Source organism: Cyprinus carpio, chromosome A8 (assembly GCF_018340385.1).
Source record: "Cyprinus carpio isolate SPL01 chromosome A8, ASM1834038v1, whole genome shotgun sequence".
Classification (NCBI taxonomy): Eukaryota; Metazoa; Chordata; class Actinopteri; order Cypriniformes; family Cyprinidae; genus Cyprinus; species Cyprinus carpio.
In genome coordinates, this window is record NC_056579.1 from 21465644 (window position 1) to 21474851 (window position 9208).

Sequence of the window (9208 nt, forward strand, 5' to 3'; positions counted from 1 at the left end):
CTGGTCATTCTGGTGCTCAGTGCTCTGTAGCGTCGACCAGATGGCAACAAATCAAAGAGGGAGTGTGCTGGATGTGAGGGGTCCAGAGTGATTTTGCTATTCCTTTTGCTCACTCTGTATGAGTACAGATCTTAGAGAGAAGGGAGGGTTGTACCAGTGATTCGCTCAGCAGTCCTGACTATCCAACGTAGTCTTCTGAGGTCAGATTTGGTAGCTGAGCTGAACCAGACAGTTATTAAAGTGCAGAGGACGGATTCAGTGATGGCAGAGTAGAACTGTTTCACCAGCTCTTGTGGCTGGTTGATTTTCCTCAGCTGGTGAAGGAAGTACAACCTCTGCTGGGCCTTTTTAACAATGGACTCAATGTGATTGTCCCACTTCAGGTCCTGAGAGATAGTGATGCCCAGGAACCTGAATGTCTCCACTGTCATTACAGTGCTGTTCATAATGGGGAGTTGAGGGAGAGCAGGGGGTTCCTCCTGAAGTCCATGATCATCTCCACAGTTTTGAGCATGTTAAGCTCCAGGTTGTTAAGACTGCACCAGACAGCCAGCTCTTTAACCCGTGTCTGTAAGCAGACTCGTCACCTTCCTGAATGAGACCGATGAGTGTGGTGCAGACTGCAAACTTCAGGAGCTTGACAGAGGGGCCTTTAGATATGCAGTCATTGGTGTAGAGGAAGAAGAGCAGGGTGCCAGTGCTGATCGTACGGGTGCTGGATGAGAATTTTCCCAGCCTCACTAGCTGCTGCCTGTCTGTCAGGAAGCTTGTGATCCACTGACAGATGGAGGTGGGCACAGAGAGCTGAGTTAATTTGGGCAGGAGGAGGATTGGGATGATAGTGTTAAAAGCCGAGCTGAAGTCCACAAACAGGATCCTCACATAATTCCCTGGTCTGTCTAGGTGTTGCAGGATGTAATGCGGTCCCATGTTCCACAGACCTGTTTGCTCTGTAGGCAAACTGCAGGGGGTCCAGCAAGGGTCCAGTGATGTCCTTCAGATAAGCCAAAACCAGTCTTTCAAATGAATTCATGGGCACAGATGTTGGAGCCACAGGTCTGTAGTCATTAAGTCATTAAGTAATATTGGGTTTCTTTGGGACGGGAATGATGGTGGAGCGTTTGAAGCATGTGGGGACTTCGCACAGCTCCAGTGATCTGTGTGAAGATGGGGGACAGCTGGTCAGCACAGGTTTTCAGACAGGCTGGTGTCACACCGTCTGGGCCTGGAGCCTTTCTTCTCTTGTTCTTTCTAGAGACCTGAGGCACGTCATCTTCACTGATCTGGAGTGCTGATAAGACTGAAAAAATAAGACTTAGCAGTTAAGTTAGTCGAGTCGCTAAATTTAGTTTAGGGCTTTTTAATTTTTAGGAAATAAATCTAGTGAGAATATCGTAAGTGTTGATGGTTCCATGATTAGCGGTAAATCCCCATCACCTGCTTTCAAATGGAGCTGCAGTTATACACAGAGCCGTAGTTTACTGACAAGCTACGCTATATCGAGTTCATTATCAAAGGCGATTCATCTTCAATAATGAACTCGATATAGCGTAGCTTCTCAGTGAACTACGGCTCTGTGTATTAACTGCAGCTCCATTTGAAAGCAGGTGATGGGGATTTACCGCTAATCATGGAACCGGCTTTACTGGCGAGATGCGCATGATCATATCGTTCGATATATTGTCCAGCCCTAATTTAGTTAGTTACTTATTATTATGATAATTATGACAGCCTGTTTCTGTCAATATATCTTGCAACTGCTACTCTTTATCACACAATAAGACTTTATATATCACAATATGACTTATTATAATACTTTTTTATTTCACAATGACATTCTATTTTTACTTTGAGGCGGAAACAGGCTTCTGAAAGTTACTCCACGCTGCATGGGAGAAAACTCTCATTTCACTGAATGAATACCAGCATTGTACCTTTGGCACACTGTACTTCATTAATGAGTTTTCCATAGGATAAAATAACCAGGAAAACCATGAAAATTAGAAACAAGATTCACACTTAATCTTGCACAGAATGATATAATTACAGGACGATCTCTATTCATCCAAAAATGCAAATGCAACAGCTGCTTATTGGAATTATCCTAGCTATTTACTAAAAATAAGCATCCGTGATATGAAAGCTTTCTAGTATGAAAATGGTCTCATTGCAACCAATTGCCAACCAGGAACTAAGGCTCATGGTTTGAATCAAACTACCCGGAGTGAGAAGGGGGACATTTTTGCAATTTTAATTTAAATGAAATGGAAAGATTAGTGGTTGCATATAATGGAAACTAAAGTTGAGGGTTCAAGTTTGGCTTGAAATCATGGCATTCTTTGTCACAGAATGTCTATAACACTCCTTCATTGAAGGGAGGCTATATTTGTGGCTCAGGTAGGCTTTACTTTATGCTTTGATTGGACTGTAGCTTCAAATCAAAATAATTTGTGGCATGAAATGACAAAGGAATGTCCATTTCCCAGATTTCCAAGATAAAGGTTAGGATAAACACTGTAATGTTTTAGAGTATTATGTCTAAGTAGCAGGTCAAGTAACATAGGCTCAATGGAAAAATCTCTACCTATATTTCTGCAAAAATGTACCTATACATGCAAACAGTATAGCAGCAGTAAAACACCACATTTTCACACAAATGATAATTACAGTGGCAGATAATTGATGATTTAAGACTTATTTTTATGCGTTTCTTGTAAAAAAAAAAATAATAATAATTGGGGGTGTTCATACTTGGCAGGTTTGGTTTGATTAAAACAAACTCTGGAGTGACTGCTCTGTTAATATGGTTCATTTGGATAATTGTGAACGCTGCCATGTGAACCTTGGTGCACACCAAGCAAACAGACCAAACGTTCGAACTCTGGTGTGGTTTGACTAATATATGAATGCAACACGGACCAAAGACATATAAATGAACCAAAAACAAGATGTGATGTCACAAAATGTGACCCAAAAATACAGAATGCTCAACTTGGTTCTTCTTATTGACATGTCTTCTCATATTATGTTGTCCATTAGAGTTTGGTATGGGCATCAAAATCGCCTGTGCAATGGAGGAATTCCTTCAGTTTTTTTTTATTTTAATCCTTTACACATTTTTACGGAGCCCGGGAAGTCACCTGCAGAAAAAAAAAAACAATCTGTCCCCTCAGTTTATAAACCGTACTCCTGAATTCTTAAACTTTTCCCTCGATTTAACAAATCATGCCTACATATTAATAAACCGTACCCACAAATTTCTCATCCGTGTGCTCAGATTTTGTAAACCGTACCTTCAGTTTTTGAATCCATACCCACAAATTCATAATCCGTGCACATGCTTTCGCATTCTGTTCCCTTGGGTTTGTAAACTCACAGATTTGTGGCCCCGCCCCCAGTGACAGATTCAATCACGCCACCTGTTTAGGTGCAGGATGCATTGTATTGTGTTCATTAAACATTATTTTTTGTAATAGCCTATGAGAAACGTTACTCAAGGTCTGCACTCTAAAATTATTTTTATTAAAACAGAAGAGATAAATACAAATAACAAACGTTTCAGTTTGCTGCCTTTATCAGTGTGACAAGATCTCAGTATAACTCAATGTTTATACGAACACCAACAATGACCCACAGGTGGTGGTTATTAGGTTTCCAAATTCACAGACTCCAGACCAGTTCCATCTATAACAGCAACAAATTACAACAAAAACTTAAAAATCAATAGGAACAATATCACATCAGGCAAAAACATGCCATTCATACACATTCCCTCTGTGAAAACATTTTGTCGACTGGTAGAGAATGATATAGATAAAATGGTGATGGAAAAACCTAAGTTTGAGTTAAAGAATCTAAACAAGGTTCAAAAAGAAGCTTTAGAGGATTTAAAAAATGATAGAACAACTTTAATCCAAAAAGCAGATAAAGGAGGAGCTATAGTTATACAAAATACAGATAAATATATCTCTAAAGTAAAAACAATGCTTAGTGATTCTTCATGTTATAAAAAAACTAATATTTAAGCCTACCATTTAATATAAATCCCAGATAGATAGGATGTTAAACAGAGGTGTTGAAGAGAAATGGATAACAGAACAAGATTCCAAATGGTTAACAAATCATCATCCAGTTGTCCCAGTGCTATATGCTTTAACTAAAATACACAAATCTATTGTAGATCCTCCTTATCGACCTATAGTATCTGGCATTGGCTCCCTCATTGAAAAATTGTCTATATTTATAGATTATTAATTACAACCATTAGTGAAACAATTGTCTTCTTATTTGAGAGATACAACAGATTTTTAGTAAATTATATTTCAACCTACAAAAAAATTGCCATCAGATTAAATCTATTGTAAATAAATACTGGTTCATTTTAGATTTAAAATATGTTTTCAAACAACCTCCAATGTTTACTTACAAAAGTTCTTCAAATTTGGCAAATATGCTAGTTAGATCAGATATAGTGCGTGATGACAAGAAAACACATATAGGTTGTTTTCCATGTCGAATTTGTACATCATGTTTTCCAATATTAAAATGCAAAAAGTTTACATGTTTACTGACGAATAAAACATACTACATCAAATCTTGTATCACATGTTCTACTAATAATATAATATACTTACTGCAATGTCCATGTCCATTGATGTTTGTTGGAAAAACTTTAAGGCCATTGAGAATTAGAATCAGCAAACATAAATCAGCAATTCATAGACGTGATGTTACTTCTCCAGTGGCCAGACACTTTATTGAATATAATCATAGTATTGAAAAACTGAAATGTATAGCAACTGAGAAAATAATGAATCCTCACCGGGGTGGAGATATTGATAAAAGATTCTGTCTTGTCTGTTTGTTTACGTCTTTTATTGATTTCTTCCGAACATTTCTGCCATATGCACATAAACTGACAGTCATCACTGATAAGCTAATACTAAATATTGTAGAAACTAAATTTTCTGTAAAGTTGCTTTGCAATGATTTGTATCGTAAAAAGCGCTATACAATAAACTTGAATTGAATTGAAAAATTCTCACAAAGGAATCAAATAAAATGTTAATGTTAAAATGTTAAAATAAATGTTAAAATGGAGAATAGAAAATGGCTTTGCATTATACAGGTCCTTCTCAAAAAATTAGCATATTGTGAAAAAGTTCATTATTTTCCATAATGTAATGATAAAAAATAAACTTTCATATATTTTAGATTCATTGCACACCAACTGAAATATTTCAGGTCTTTTATTGTTTTAATACCGATGATTTTGGCATACAGCTCATGAAAACCTAAAATTCCTATCTCAAAAAATTAGCATATTTCATCCGACCAATAAAAAAAAAAAAGTGTTTTTAATACAAAAAAAGTCAACCTTCAAATAATTATGTTCAGTTATGCACTCAATACTTGGTTGGGAATCCTTTTGCAGAAATGACTGCTTCAATGCGGCGTGGCATGGAGGCAATCAGCCTGTGGCACTGCTGAGGTGTTATGGAGGCCCAGGATGCTTCGATAGCGGCCTTAAGCTCATCCAGAGAGTTGGGTCTTGCGTCTCTCAACTTTCTCTTCACAATATCGCGGAGATTCTCTATGGGGTTCAGGTCAGGAGAGTTGGCAGGCCAATTGAGCACAGTAATACCATGGTCAGTAAACCATTTACCAGTGGTTTTGGCACTGTGAGCAGGTGCCAGGTCGTGCTGAAAAAACGAAATCTTCATCTCCATAAAGCTTTTCAGCAGATGGAAGCATGAAGTGCTCCAAAATCTCCTGATGGCTAGCTGCATTGACCCTGCCCTTGATAAAACACAGTGGACCAACACCAGCAGCTGACATGGCACCCCAGACCATCACTGACTGTGGGTACTTGACACTGCTACTCCAGGCATTTTGGCATTTCCTTCTCCCCAGTCTTCCTCCAGACTCTGGCACCTTGATTTCCGAATGACATGCAAAATTTGCTTTCATCCGAAAAAAGGTACTTTGGACCACTGAGCAACAGTCCAGTGCTGCTTCTCTTTAGCCCAGGTAAGGCGCTTCTGCCGCTGTTTCTGGGTTCAAAAGCACACGCCTGTGCACGGTGTGGCTCTGGATGTTTCTACTCCAGACTCAGTCCACTGCTTCCGCAGGTCCCCCAAGGTCTGGAATCGGTCCTTTCTCCATAATCTTCCTCAGGGTCCGGTCACCTCTTCTCGTTGTGCAGCGTTTTTTTGCCACACTTTTTCCTTCCCACAGACTTCCCACTGAGGTGCCTTGATACAGCACTCTGGGAACAGCCTATTCGTTCAGAAATTTCTTTCTGTGTCTTACCCTCTCGCTTGAGGGTGTCAATGATGGCCTTCTGGACAGCAGTCAGGTCGGCAGTCTTACCCATGATTGCGGTTTTGAGTAATGAACCAGGCTGGGAGTTTTTAAAAGCCTCAGGAATCTTTTGCAGGTGTTTAGAGTTAATTAGTTGATTCAGATGATTAGGTTAATAGCTCGTTTACCTTTTCATGATATGCTAATTTTTTGAGATAGGAATTTTGGGTTTTCATGAGCTGTATGCCAAAATCATCAGTATTAAAACAATAAAAGACCTGAAATATTTCAGTTGGTGTGCAATGAATCTAAAATATATGAAAGTTTAATTTTTATCATTACATTATGGAAAATAATGAACTTTTTCACAATATGCTAATTTTTTGAGAAGGACCTGTATATAGGATAATATACAGAAGCATTCAAAGGTTTGGAGTCGATTTTTTTTTTTTCTAATGTTTTTTACATTTATTAGACCAAAATACAGTAAAATAATAATAATAATAATAATCATAATAATAATAATAATAATAATATTGTGAAATATTATTAAAACATATTTTAATATATGTTAAAATGTAATTTATTCCTGTGATGCAAAGCTGAATTTTCAGCATCATTACTCCAGTCTTCAGTGATTCTTTAAGGTAATAAAAACATCATCAAAGTAGTCCATGTAACATCAGAGGGTCCGTTAGAATTTGTTCCAAAATTTTGGTACAAAAATTATGACTTTATTCAGCATTTTCTTCTCTTCCGGGTCTGTTGTGAGCGCGTTCACAATAATGCAGTGACGCCACTGACGTACGACGCTGCTGACGTGCAGAGGTGGAAAGAGTACAAAAATATTCTCCTCAAGTAAAAGTACCATTACATTAATGAATTTTTACTTAAGTACAAGTAAAAGTACCAGTCTAAAAATCTACTCAAGTAAAAGTAAAAAGTAGCTCATTTAAAATTTACTCAGAGTAAAAATTACTTAATTACATTTTAACAGTGGGAGGGAGGCAAAAATGGGACCAAGGGTGTCAAACTCAGTTCCTGGAGGGCCACACTCCTGCATGGTTTAGATATAACCCTAATTAAACACACCTGATCCGGCTAATCTAATCATTTAGGCTTATTTGAAAACTACATGATATGTGTGCTGGAGCAGGGTTAGAACTAAACTCTGCAGGGCTACAGCCCTCCAGGAACTGAGTTTGACTCCCCTGGGATAGGCCTATTAATCTCAAACTAGTTGTTTTTAATTAAAGGAATCAGTTATTTAGAATAATAAGACATTTGGGCCATTACCAGGCAAATCTTTATCAACAAACTCATCTTTTTAATGCAGAGGAAATGCAGAAGCTTCATCGAAGTGGCATTTAGATGTATTTACACACTGTTTAGTGCAGGACAAGAATGCATTTAACCTGCAGTTACAAATGCATGAATAATGTTTTGATATACAAGACATAAAATGTTGAATACACATTTGAAATTATAAGAAATTAACCTGAGATATATTCACTCTGAGATATATTAAAGATACTTTAAATGTGAAATTAAAATGGCCAGTATGTGTCAGCAAGTCACTGTTAATAAGTGAGTCTTTGCGATTGAACCGAATCATTTAAACGGTTGATTCATTCAGGAACGAAACACTGTCATGTTGCTCAGAGATACAAAACTGTGCTATGGTGGCTGTGTTTGGAATTATTTTTTTGTTGTAGAAATAGAGCAAAAACTGGCAATATGGTGTCTAAAACGCAAGTCTCTTAATTAACTTGTTTACTGACCTGTTGTTATAAAAAAAAAAAAAAATATATATATATATATGTGTGTGTGTGTGTGTGTGTGTGTGTGTGTGTGTGTGATCATGATAATTTTTGGAGGAAAAGATGGTATTCTTTGTGTGATTTTGATTTACTATATGAAATGATATAAATATGTACATTTTCTGCCTCTATATCTTTAATTTTGTGATCATTCTAAATGCATTTTAGCAGACTGAATCACACAGTGAAAGAACGCACTATAAATGCGCATGCACGTCATTAAAACAACTATGATATTATCGCAGACGATATATATCGCACACTCCACACCACTGTCTTTTTGGCTAATTTGTGCAAAACCTCTTGCTAAAATGTCAAAGCTTAATTTTAACCACCAATGCAACGATGCAATTATTTAGCTTACTTCTACATGCTTGCGAAGGGTTGATGTCTTGTCGAGATTTTAGAAGCGGCTAGTTTGGTCTCTCTAGGTAAGCACAGCTTACACTGCATAATAAAGCATAAATATGGCCAGGGGTTCACTTCATTTCCTTCGAGTTTCGTTTTCAGCGGTGTCTGCACCACTAACGCCTGTTTTGTCCGTCTGCATCTTTCTTGTGATTTTAGCGCCAGTTTGCCCTCCTGCCCAGTATCTACTGCAGTAGTTTCCAGGGAGCTAATTTTTTATTTTTTTTACTCAGTAATTAATGTGTTTTAAAATGTAGCAAAGTACAATACTTCAAACTAAATATTGTAAAAGTAAAATTACAGATTTTAAAAATTACTTTAAAAAGTAGAAAAAAAAAAGCTACTCAATTACAGTAACGCGAGTAAATGTAATTCATTACTTTCCTCCTCGTGAACACACTCACAACAGACCCGGAAGAGAAGACAATGCTGAATAAAGTCGTAATTTTTTTTATTTTTGGACCAAAATGTATATTCGATGCTTCATCAAATTCTAACGGACCCTCTGATGTCACATGGACTACTTTGATAATGTTTTTATTACCTTTCTAGACATGGACAGTATACCGTACATACATTTTCAATGGAGGAACAGAAAGCTCTCGGACTAAATCTAAAATATCTTAAACTGTGTTCCGAAGATGAATGGAGGTCTTATGGATTTGGAACTACATGAG